Raw genomic sequence first — 13200 nt, 5'->3', positions numbered from 1 at the left:
AAAGAGAGCTGGCTTCATGCCTTGCTTGTTAAGAGTTAAGCGCAGTGCAGACTTTTCTACCTAGACATGCAGGTAGCAATACAGGCTGATTTTGGACAGGTCAACTAGTTTTTGGAGCAAACTTGAATTTTACAGGAATGCTCATATCCTTAAGAGGCACAGTGGCCTCCACAAGAACATATCATTAAGTCTTTTGAGACTCTTTTATCATTTCATTCATAAACCCACCCATTTACTGATTCTCTACTATATGCCAGTCACTGCTAGGTCTCAGCCTTCAAGGAGCTTACCTTCTAGTCGGGTAGACAGCTATCCAGGTAAAGGAAAGAGAGATCACATCTACTTAGAAGATGGAGGTGAGGAGAATTGGGAGGAAGTCAGTATTGTCTTCAAAGATGAAGAGACCATTGAGTTAAGACTTGAAAGGCAAAGAAGGGTTTTCCAGGTAGCCAAGAAGAAATTCAAAGTAGAGGAAATAAAATCTAAGAAGTATAACCACCTATGGTGTTTAGAGGGAACTGCAATTATACCTAATTGGGTTTAATCCAAAACTTTCATTTACCTTGAAAAATTCAGTATAGCCCAAACACTCTAGAACCTGGTAACTTTCAATAAATTAGGTTTTACAATATCCAAGTCCTATATATGCAACATCACATCACAGATAAATAATCTGATTTCAGTAAAGTTGCTCAGTCGTGTCTGACTCTTTGAGACCCCATGAATCGCAGCACGCTAGGCTTCCCTGTCCGTCACCAACTCCCAGAGTTTACTCAAACTCATGTCCATCGAGTCGGTGTTGCCATCTAGTCATAGCATCCTCTGTCGTCCCCTTCTCCTGCTGCCCCCAGTCCCTCTCAGCATCAGGGTCTTTTGCAATGAGTCAACTCTTCACATGAGGTGGCCAAAGTATTGGAGTTTCAGCTTCAGTATCAGTCCTTCCAATGAACACCCAGGACTGACCTCCTTTAGGATGGACTGGTTGGATCTCCTTGAAGTCCAAGGGACTCTCAAGAGTCTTCTCCAACACCACAGTTCAAAAGCATCAATTTTTTGGTGCTCACCTTTCTTCACAGTCCAACTCTCACATCCATACATGACTACTGGAAAAACCATAGCCTTTACTAGACAGGCCTTTGTGGACAAAGTAATGTCTGTGCTTTTTAATATGCTGTCTGCTGCTGCTGCTAAGTCGCTTCAGTCATGTCCCACTCTGTGCGACCCCATAGACGGCAGCCCACCAGGCTTCCCTGTCCCTGGGATTCTCCAGGCAAGAACACTGGAGTGGGTTGCCATTTCCTTCTCCAATGTGTGAAAGTGAAAAGTGAAAGTGAAGTCGCTCAGTCGTGTCCAACTCTTCGCAACCCCGTGGACTGCAGCCTACCAGGCTCCTCCATCCATGGGATTTTCTAGGCAAGAGTAATGGAGTGGCTTGCCATTGCCTTCTCCGAATATGCTGTCTAGGTTGGTCATAACTTTCCTTCCAAGGAGTAAGCGTCTTTTAATTTCATGGCTGCAATCATCATGTGCAGTGACTTTGGAGCCCCCAAAATAAAGTCTGACACTGTTTCCTCATCTATTTGCCATGAAGTGATGGGACCAGATGCCATGATCTTAGTTTTCTGAATGTTGAGCTTTAAGCCAACTTTCTTCCCTCCCATCTTTCACTTTCATCAAGAGGCTTTTGAGTTCCTCTTCATTTTCTGCCATAAGGGTGGTGTCATCTGCATATCTGAGGTTATTGAGATTTCTCCCGACAATCTTGATTCCAGCTTGTGCTTCTTCCAGTCCAGCGTTTCTCATGATGTACTCTGCATATAAGTTAAATAAGCAGGGTGACAATATACAGCCTTGACATACTCCTTTTCCTATTTGGAACCAGTCTGTTGTTCCATGTCCAGTTCTAACTGTTGCTTCCTGACCTGCGTATAGGTTTCTCAAGAGGCAGGTCAGGTGGTTTGGTATTCCCATCTCTTTCAGAATTTTCCACAGTTTATTGTGATCCACATAGGCAAAGGATTTGGCATAGTCAACAAAGCAGAAATAGATGTTTTTCTGGAACTCTCTTGCTTTTTCCATGATCCAGCAGATGTTGGCAATTTGATCTCTGGTTCCTCTGCCTTTTCTAAAACTGGCTTGAACATCTGGAATTTCATGGTTTGCATATTGCTGAAGCCTGGCTTGTAGAATTTTGAGTATTACTTTAGTAGTGTGTGAGATGCGTGCACTTGTGCGGTAGTCTGAGCATTCTGTGTGATTGCCTTTCTTTGGGATTGGAATGAAAACTGACATTTGCCAGTCCTGTGGCCGCTGCTAAGTTTTCCAAATTTGCTGGCGTATTGAGTGCAGCACTTTCACAGCATCATCTTTCAGGATTTGAAATAGCTCAACTGGAATTCCATCACCTCCACTAGCTGTGTTCGTAGTGATGCTCAACTAAGGCCCACTTGAATTCACATTCCAGGATGTCTGGCTCTAGGTCAGTGATCACACCATCATGATTATCTGGGTCGTGAAGCTCTTTTTTGTACAGTTCTTCTGTGTATTCTTGCCACCTCTTCTTAATATCTTCTGCTTCTGTTAGGTCCATATCATTTCTGTCCTTTATCAAGCCCATCTTTGCATGAAATGTTCAACAGCAAAAGAAACAGAAGCATAAAATACCTCCCAGCAGCTTCAAATATGTCTGGATCCTATGAAGACCAGAGGCTATTGATAATCTTCCATGTTAAGGTTCAGGTTCAAGACTTTCTCATAGACTTTGAGGAATGTTTTCAAAATCTAATTTTAATGATACATATTTCTTGTGTGCATACATTCAAAACCTCATGGGCCACTGTTCCCAGAAATTCTCTCTCCCTCTCCAGTTAGGGAAATAGAGTTACCACTTCTTTCTTGCCATAACTCTAGAGCAAGGGGCAGGTGAATAGTGTGTAGAAATTCACAAGAGTATACTCTTAGCCTGTTTTCCAAATCACTGTATAATTCACTGGTTCATACAGCTGTCTTGTTCTAAAGAATACATAGCTAGTTTAACTTCTTAGTCAGTGTCAGAGGGTATCAAGCTAACTAAAGATCTTTTAAAAAAATAAATGTATTCAAAGCAATATCATGTTGCTAGTGTAGTCCTTTGGGATAAAGTTAATCATTCTAGACTCAATGTGTTTTTACCTCAGATGGTCTGTGAGAGAGTACTAAAAAACAATTTGGACAAATGGTTGTTGAGTCTATTCTTCACATAGCCAAGCTCACTCCTGATTTGTGGACAGTTTCCAGTAGTACAGTGGGGGGACAAAGAAATTCTAGTGGAGATCAAACTAGCTTCCTTTTTTACTAATGGAAGGCAACCCATAGTATGATTTGCCAAAAAAAAAAATAAATGAAATAGCCTTTTTCAAATGGTCATTCGAGATAAACTAGGAAAAGCCTGAGAGCCTATCTTCACCACATTATTCCTATATGGAACCCTTACATTCTCTCACTCAGGGCCCTCCTCTTTCTCCTGGCCAAAAATGTTTCTGCAGAAGATGGCATGCACACATTTAGCGTCTTTGAGTTGCTGTTTGTTGATGCACTTGATCTCTTATATGTGTGCTCACAGTAGTACTATGTTTCTTAGACATCAAGTTCCCAGAGGGCAGAGGTTCTATCTCTGCCATTTCTTAGTATAATTAATGTATCATGAAACAGCATGAACAGCAAGGTGCTTAATCAATGCCTTAATGCATTGGGATTAGTGTATAATTAGGGTAACCAAGTAATTGATCAAAGTGGGGCACTTCTGAGAGTCAAGTGGGACACTATTAATTATGTTTAGTTCAGTTCAGTTGCTCAGTCGTGTTAGACTCTTTGCAACCCCATGGACTGCAATATACCAGGCTTCCCTGTATACCACCAATTCCCAGAGCTTGCTCAAACTCATGTCCATCAAGTCGGTGATGCCATCCAACCATCTAATCCTCTGTTGTCCCCTTCTGCCTTCAGTCTTCACTGGCATCAGGGTCTTTTCTAATGTAGTCAGTTGAATACATTAGGACAAGAGATATGAACCAGGACTGTTCTCAGCAAACTGTGAAGATATTGTCACTCTTCTGACCCAAAAGAAGGATTATCCCTTGCAATAGCCAGATTGATTTCTCATGATCATGAATAACACAGTATTTTGAGTTGGACATTACTTCCGAATGGAAAAAAAGTATATCCAGAATGACTACAAAAGAATAAAATTAAGTGTTTTCACTCATATATACAATATCATATATACTGATATTGTAGATATTGTAGATGTCAGTTACCCCTCTTACACTAATTTTAAGCTATATCTATTAATATTAGTATGAATCAAGATTGCCAGGAGAAATATCAATAACCTCAGATATGCAGATGACACCACCCTTATGGCAGAAAGTGAAGAGGAACTAAAAAGCCTCTTGATGAAAGTGAAAGAGGAGAGTGAAAAAGTTGGCTTAAAGCTCAACATTCAGAAAACTAAGATCATGGCATCTGGTCCCATCACTTCATGGCAAATAGATGGGGAAACAGTGGAAACAGTGTCAGACTTCATTTTTCTGGGCTCCAAAATCACTGCAGATGGTGACTGCAGCCATGAAATTAAAAGACACTTACTCCTTGGAAGGAAAGTTATGACCAACCTAGATAGCATATTCAAAAGCAGAGACATTACTTTGCCAACAAAGGTTCGTCTAGTCAAGGCTATGGTTTTTCAAGTGGTCATGTATGGATGTGAGAGTTGGACTGTGAAGAAGGCTGAGCGCCGAAGAATTGATGTTTTTGAACTGTGGTGTTGGAGAAGACTCTTGAGAGTCCCTTGGACTGCAAGGAGATCCAACCAGTCCATTCTGAAGGAGATCAGCCCTGGGATTTCTTTGGAAGGAATGATGCTGAAGCTGAAACTCCAGTACTTTGGCCACCTCATGCGAAGAGCTGACTCACTGGAAAAGACTCTGATGCTGGGAGGGATTGGGGGCAGGAGGAGAAGGGGACGACAGAGGATGAGATGGCTGGATGGCATAACTGACTGGATGGACGAGAGTCTGAGTGAACTCTGGGAGTTGGTGATGGACAGGGAGGCCTGGTGTGCTGCGATTCATGGGGTCGCAGAGAGTCGGACACGACTGAGCGACTGATCTGATCTGATCTGATCTGATGACACCTCATCCCAAATCTGATGAAAGTAGGTACATATAAGCAATGAGTAAATGGTTAGGAAAAAATATCGAAAAGTTCTTACAATAGGCTTTATTTAAAGGTTGTCACAAAGAGACTAGTTCATCAAGCATATTTGCATTACCAGGAATAAAATTCATTTTTCATTAATTTGCATTTTAAGTCTGTAGCCAAATTTTAATGCATTTATCAAAGGAGAAGCCATGAATTAGCTTTTTCAAGAGAGGGTTAACCAGCTTTAAAAAAATAGATCTGATATCTATTCTTCTTTCTTTTTAATTCCTTTACATATTTATTTTATCTGATTATACATCAAGTACTCTAGCAGTTACATGCTTAAATTCTCTAGGAAAATCTCTCAAACAAAACCTTTCACTGAGCTCTTTGAGGAAGACACAACACTGCTGCAGTGGAGCTCCGTACTGTCTGCTCCTGCTCCTGCCTCACTGCTGTTCTCTCTCGCGGAACAAGTTGGTCAGGAAGCCACACCCCAGCCATGGCCTTTAAAGATACCGGCAAGACTCCTCTGGAGCCAGAGGTGGCCATTCATTGGATTAGGATCACCCTCTCCAGTCACAACGTGAAGTCTCTGGAGAAGGTGTTGATCTGATCTGATCAGAGTCTAAGGAAAAGAATCTCAAAATGAAAGGACCAGTTCACATGCCTACCGAGACTCTGAGAATAACTACAAGGAAAACTCCTTGTGGTGAAGGTTCTAAGACTTGGGATCGATTCCAAATGAGGATCCACAAGCGACTCATTGACCTGCGCAGCCCTTCTGAAATTGGCAAGCAGATCAGTTCCATCAGTACTGAGCCAGGAGTCGAGGTGGAAGTCACCATTGCTGATGCCTAAATCAACCTTTTTAATAAATCGATAATCGTTTTTTTTTTTTTAAAGCTTTTGCTGAAATTGAGTTAACAAAAGATATATCTGGTTGTCTGACATTAAGCTGAGAATGACCACTTAAAGATGTATCTCAGAATCGAATCCCCTTTTGTGTATTTTCTGTTTGTTCTCTTCCCTGTTCTTGCCATAGTACCAAGATAACAACAGATCATAAGACTAACAAAAATAATGGAGAGAAAATCCAGAGTGTGATTAAAATAATTTGGTTCTGGAACTGGCTAAATAGATGAAAGGTGATGTCTGAAGTGCTTTTTCTATTATGCCATTTGTTAAGGTCATTTTAATAACCGGACAGAGAAGCCCGGAGGGTTACAATCCATAGGATCACAAAGAGTTGAACACTACTAAGTGACTAAGCACAGAAAAGCACATGGATACATTAAGTCCTCCCCTGATTCTTCCAACCACAGGAGCATAAACATCTAATATGATCTTTGATTTTTTTTTTCTTTTTGACAGCTTACAAAGGGGTGAGGAAGAGGTGGAGAAGCACAATATTTTAAATCGAATTTTCAAATTAATTCAGGACAAAAGCCCAAAGCTTCAGCCAAGGTATTTGAAAGGCAATACAGCAATAGGTCAACTCTAGATTTTTGTTTTCCTAATTCTGACTTGAAATAAGAATTAGAAAATATATCCTTCTATTTCACTTTTCAGTTCAGTTCAGTCACTTCAGTTCAGTTGCTCAGTTGTGTCCAACTCTTTGCAATCCCATGAACCACAGGACACAGCACGCCAGGCCTCCCTGTCCATCACCAACTCCCGGAGTTCACCCAAACCCATGTCCATCGAGTCGGTGATGCCATCCAACCATCTCATCCTCCGTCATCCCCTTCTCCTCCTGCCGTCAAACGTTCCCAGTATCAGGGTCTTTTCAAATGAGTCAGCTCTTTGCATCAGGTGGCCAAAGTATTGGAGTTTCAGCTTCAAATTTAGTCCTTCAAGTGAACACTCAAGACTGATCTCCTTTAGGATGGACTGGTTGGATCTCCTTGCAGTCCAAGGGACTCTCAAGAGTCTTCTCCAACACCACAGTTCAAAAGCATCAATTCTTCGGTGCTCAGCTTTCTTTATAGTCCAGCTCTCACATCCATACATGACCACTGGAAAAACCATAGCTTTGACTAGATGGACCTTTGTGGACAAAGTAATGTCTCTGGTTTTTAATATGCTGTCTAGGTTGGTCATAACTTTCCTTCCAAGGAGTAAGCATCTTTTAATTTCATGGCTGCAGTCACCATCTGCAGTGATTTTGGAGCCCAGAAAAATAAAGTCAGCCACTGTTTCCAATGTTTCCCCATCTGTTTGCCATGAAGTGATGGGACCAGATGCCATGATCTTAGATTTCTGAATGTTGAGCTTTAAGCCAACTTTTTCACTCTCCTCTTTCACTTTCATCAAGAGGCTTTTGAGTTCCTCTTCACTTTCTGCCATAAGGGTGGTGTCATCTGCATATCTGAGGTTATTGATATTTCTCCCAACAATCTTGATTCCAGTCTGTGCTTCATCCAGCCCAACGATTCTCATGATGTACTCTGCATATAAGTTAAATAAGCAGGGTGATAATATACAGCCTTGATGTACTCCTTTTCCTATTTGGAACCAGTCTGTTGTTCCATCTCCTGTTCTAACTGTTGCTTCCTTATCTGCATACAGGTTTCTCAAGAGGCAGGTCAGGTGGGCTGGTATTCCCATCTCTTTCAGAACTTTCCACAGTTTATTGTGATCCACACAGTCAAAGGATTTGCCATAGTCAATAAAGCAGAAACAGATATTTTTATGGAATTCTCTTACTTTTTCAATGATCCAGCAGATGTTGGCAATTTGATCTCTGGTTCCTCTGCCTTCTCTAAAACCAGCTTGAACATCTGGAAGTTCACAGTTCACGTATTGCTGAAGCCTGGCTTGGAGAATTTTAAGTATTACCTTACTAGCATGTGAGATGAGTGTAATTGTGCGGTAGTTTGAGCATTCTTTGGCATTGCCTTTCTTTGGGACTGGAATGAAAACTGACCTTTTCCAGTCCTGTGGCCACTGCTGAGTTTTCCAAATTTGCTGGCATATTGAGTGTAGCACTTTTATAGCATCATCTTGTAGGATTTGAAATAGCTCAGCTGGAATTCCACTACTTCCACTAGCTTTGTTCATAGTGGTGCTTCCTAAGGCTCACTTGACTTCACATTCCAGGATGTCTGGCTTTAGGTGAGTGATCACACCATGATTATCTGGGTCATGAAGATCTTTTTTGTATAGTTCTTCTGTGTATTCTTGCCACCTCTTCTTAATATGTTCTGCTTCTGTTAGGTCCCTACCATTTCTGTCCTTTATTTTACCTATATTTGCATGAAATGTTCCCTTGGTATCTTTACTTTTCTTGAAGAGATCTCTAGCCTTTCCCATTCTATTGTTCTCTATTTCTTTGCACTGATCACTGAGGAAGGCTTTCTTATCTCTCCTTGCTATACTTTGGAACTCTGCATTCAGATGGGTATATCTTTCCTTTTCTCCCTTGCTTTTCATTCCCCTTCTTTTCACACCTATTTGTAAGGCCTCCTCAGACAGCCATTTTGCTTTTTTGCATTTCTTTTTCTGGGGAATGTCTTAATTCCTGTCTCCTATACAATGTCACGAACCTCCATCCATAGTTCATCAGGCACTATGTCTATCAGATCTAGTCCCTTAAATCTATTTCTCACTTCCACTGTCTAATCATAAGGGATTTGATTTAGGTCATACCTGAATGGTCTAGTGGTTTTCTCCACTTTCTTCAATTTAAGTCTTATTTTGGCAATAAGGAGTTCATGATATGAGCCACAGTCAGCTCCTGGTCTTGTTTTTGCTGACTTTATAGAGTTTCTCCATCTTTGGCTGCAAAGAATATAATCAATCTGATTTCAGTGTCGAGCATCTGGTGATGTCCATGTGTAGAGTCTTGTCTTGTCTTGTTGGAAGAGGGTGTTTCTACTTTTAAATTCAGTTTAGCTTGGTGTCACTTGCAACTGTGAATGTTATATTCACAAGCATATACATACTTGCCCCTCATTAGGCATGCTGCATGAGGCATATGAGCCTCAGAGTAGTACTCATGGCATAAAATCAACACCAGTGAACCTAAGAAATCTCTTTTGTTCTACCAGACCTGTACTGATTTTTCCAACTTGTGTTAACACTATCTCACTCTTACTTATATCCTTTTCTAAATATCTGTGCATGGAGCCACACAAGCACACACCCAGTGAGATTCACCACCCAAACCAGCTTCCATGGAAACCAATTACCTCACTTATTGAAAATTAAGGCTTCCTGTTTCCTGAAGAATTTTCTTTGCCATCCTCTTCCTCTACCCAACACCACCACAACCTATCACTTTCAGATCCTAAAACCAAGAACTGGAGCTTATATTCAAGACTTAAGACTGGCTCAGTTGAGTCTTAAGATGAACTCAATTTCACTTTAAGAAAACTCAAATGGAATGACACAGGCTAAATAAAGTTAGCATTTATAATTGCACCTCCTGTGTGTTCAATGTCTTTACAATTTTCTTCACTTTAAAAATGGTTCTTCTTTAAACAGTCGTCAACCTTAGTGAACACAAACAGAATATGACTTATAATTGTGATGTCTATGGTACTTTTCTGAAGCAGAGCAAAGGCTAACAGAGTTTTGCCAAGAGAATGCACTGGTCATAGTAAACACCCTGGATACTCACAGGCAAGTCTGGCTCAGGCTCTTGTGGGGTCACTGCTCCTTTCTCCTGGGTCCTGGTGCACACAAGGTTTTGTTTGTGCCCTCCAAGAGTGTTTCCCCAGTCCTGTGTAAGTTCTGCAATCAAATCCCACTGGCCTCCAAAGTCAAATTCCCTGGGGATTCTCAGTCCCTTTGGTAGATTCCCAGATTGGGAAATCTGTTGTTCATTCTAGAATTTAACAGTGCGAGAATTTTTTTGGTATAACTGTCCTGTAGTTTGTGGGTTGTCTGCTCGGTGGCTCTATGGTGGGGTTAATGGTGATCTCCTCCAAGAGGGCTTATGCCACACCCAGAGGTCTGCTGCACCCAGAGCCCCTGCCCCTGCGGCAAGCCACTGCTGACCCATACCTCTGCAGGAGACACTCACACTCAAAGGCAGGTCTGGCTCAGTCTCTGTGGGGTCTTCTGGTTTGCACAAAGCTTTGTTTGAGCCCTCTGAGCATCTCTGGCAGGTATGGACTTTGATTCTAAATGTGATTTCACCCCTACTACTATCTTTCTGGTGCTTCTCCTTTGCCCGTGTATGTGGGGTATCTCTCTTTGGTGGGATCCAAAATTCTCCTGTTGATGGTTGTTCAGCAGTGAGTTGCAATTCTGGAGTTCTTTCTTGCAGGAGAAGATGAGCACATGTCCTTCTGCTCCTCCATCTTGTGAATGTACCATAAATCTGGACATCACCAGACCACAAGTCAGCAAAAACAAGACTGGGAGCTGACTGTGGCTCAGATCATGAACTCTTTATTTCGCAAATTCAGACGTAAATTGAAGAAAATAGGGAAAACCACAAGACCACGCAAGTGGGACCTAAATCAAATCCCTTATGAGTATATAGTAGAAGTAACAAATAGATTTAAGGGATTAGACCTAAAAGACAGAGTGCTTGAAGAACTATGGATGGAGATTTGTGACATTATGTAGGAGACAGTGATCAAGACCATCTCCAAGAAAAAGAAATGCAAAAAGGCAAAATGGTTGTCTGAGGAGGCCTTACAAATAGCTGAGAAAAGAAGAGAACTGAAATGCAAAGGAGAAAAGGAAAGATATACTCATTTGAATGCAGAGTTCCAAAGAATAGCAAGGAGACATAAGAAAGCCTTCCTCAGTGATCAGCACATAGAAATAGAGGAAAACAATAGAATTTGAAAGACTAGACATCTCTTCAAGAAATGTAGAGATACCAATGGAACATTTCATGCAAAGATGGGCACAATAAAGGATGGAAATGGTATGGATCTAGCAGAAGCAGAAGATATTAAGAAGAGGTGGCAAGAATACACAGAAAAACTATATAAAAAAGATCTTCACGACCCAGATAATCATGATGGTGTGATCACTCACCTAAAGCCAGACATCCTGGAATGTGAGTCAAGTGGGCCTTAGGAAGCATCACTACAAACAAAGTTAATGGAGGTGATGGAATTCCAGCTGAGCTAATGAAAATGCTGTGAAAGTGCTACACTCAATATGCTAGCAAACTTGGAAAATTCAGCTGTGGCCATAGTACTGGAAAAGGCCAGTTTTCATTCCAATCCCAAAGAGAGGCAATGCCAAAGAATGGTCAAAGTCCCACACAATTGCACTCATCTCACATGCTAGCAAAGTAATGTTTAAAATTCTCCAAGCCAGGCTTCAATAGAACATGAACCGTAAACTCCCCCTATGTTCAAGCTGGATTTAGAAAAGGAAGAAGAACCAGAGATCAAATTGCCAACATCTGATGGATCATAGAAAAAGCAAGGGAGTTCCAGAAAAACATCTCTTTCTGCTTTACTGACTATGCCAAAGCCTTTGACTGTGTGGATCACAACAAACTGGAAAATTCTCAAAGAGATGGGAATACCAGACCACCTTATCTGCCTCCTGAGAAATCTGTATGCAGGTCAAGAAGCAACAGTTAGAAGTGGACATGGAACAGACTGGTTCCAAATCGGGAAAGAAGTACATCGAGGCTGTATATTGTCACCCTGCTTATTTAACTTATATGCAGAGTACATCATGAGAAACGCTGGGCTGGAAGAAGCACAAGCTGGTATTAAGATTGCTGGGAGAAATATCAAGAACCTCAGATATGCAGATGACACCACCCTTATGGCAGAAAGTGAAGAACTAAAGAGCCTCTTGATGAAAGTGAAAGAGGAGAGTGAAAAAGTTGGCTTAAAACTCAACATTCAGAAAACTAAGACCATGGTATCCAGTTCCATCACTTCATGGCAAATAGATGGGGAAACGATGGAAACGGTGAGAAGACTTTATTTTCTTGAGCTCCAAAATCACTGCAGATGGTGATTGCAGCCATGAAATTAAAAGACGCTTACTCCTTGGAAGAAAAGCTATGACCAACCTAGACAGCATATTAAAAAGCAGAGACATTACTTTGCTTACAAAGGTCCGATTAGTCAGAGCTATGTTTTTTCCAGTAGTCATGTGTGGATGTGAGAGTTGGAGTAGAAAGAAACCTGAGGATTGAAGAATTGATGCTTTTGAACTGTGGTGTTGGAGAAGACTCTTGAGAATCCCTTGGACTTCAAGGAAGGCAAACCAGTCATTCCTAAAGGAAATCAGTCCTTATATTCATTGGAAGGACTGATACTGAAGCTGAAGATCTAATACTTTGGCCTTATGCGAATAACTGAGTCATTGGAAAAGACCCTGATGCTGGGAAAGACTGAAGGCAGGAGAAGGGGACGACAGGGGATGAGATGGTTGGATGGCATCACTGACTTGATGGATGTGAGTTTGAGCAAGCTCCAGGAGTTGGTGGTGAACAGGGAAGCCTGGCATGTTGCAGTCCATGGAGTTGCAAAGAGCTGGACATAACTGAACGACTGAACTGTGCAGAAGTAGATTTGATGGCTTTAATTTCCAGCCACTGCGATATCAACAAAGAAGACATAAGAAGCACCCATATAACCGATCATGCATAACTTCTATAGCAGATTAATGATGGCCACAAATTCTTTGACATATCTCTGGTTGAGAGGGATGGTTCATGTTTTTTCCCTTGAGTTTTGGCAGACTCTGTGAGTATTTGGAACAATATAATATGAGGAAGTGACTGTGCCAGATTCTGAGCTTGGAAATTTAAAGACTGGAAGCTTTCGTTTCTTGTATCTTGGAACATTTGATCTAAGGGAAACAACTATTGCATAAAAATTCCAAGTAGGCTAAGACTACCACCAAGCTGGGATGAAATCCATGCTACCACGTGGAGTGGCCACTTGGAAAGAGAAATGTCCATCCTGCCCTCAGCTTTCCTGCTGTCCAAGCTAGGCTCTAGATACATGTGTGAAGAAGCTGTCTTGACATCTGGTCTTCAGATGATTCCAGCACTAGTTCTTTGTAACTGCATGAGATCCC

General features: G+C 41.4%; 1 protein-coding gene and 1 pseudogene across 3 annotated transcripts in view; one reads left to right on the top strand and one right to left on the bottom strand.

Moving 5' to 3' along the window:
* The window catches only part of IL1RAPL2 (interleukin 1 receptor accessory protein like 2), a 1180425-nt gene that overhangs the window by 849606 nt on the left and 317619 nt on the right, over window positions 1–13200 (bottom strand). The gene's annotated exons all lie outside the window — the stretch shown is intronic.
* On the top strand, window positions 5657–6063 carry LOC147340907 (small ribosomal subunit protein uS10 pseudogene; annotated as a pseudogene).

The sequence above is a fragment of the Bos grunniens genome, chromosome X, assembly GCF_055505025.1.
Source record: "Bos grunniens cultivar Pamir isolate PY7600 chromosome X, Bosgru_T2T1.0, whole genome shotgun sequence".
Taxonomy (NCBI): domain Eukaryota; kingdom Metazoa; phylum Chordata; class Mammalia; order Artiodactyla; family Bovidae; genus Bos; species Bos grunniens.
This window is presented reverse-complemented; position numbering and strand designations above follow the sequence as displayed.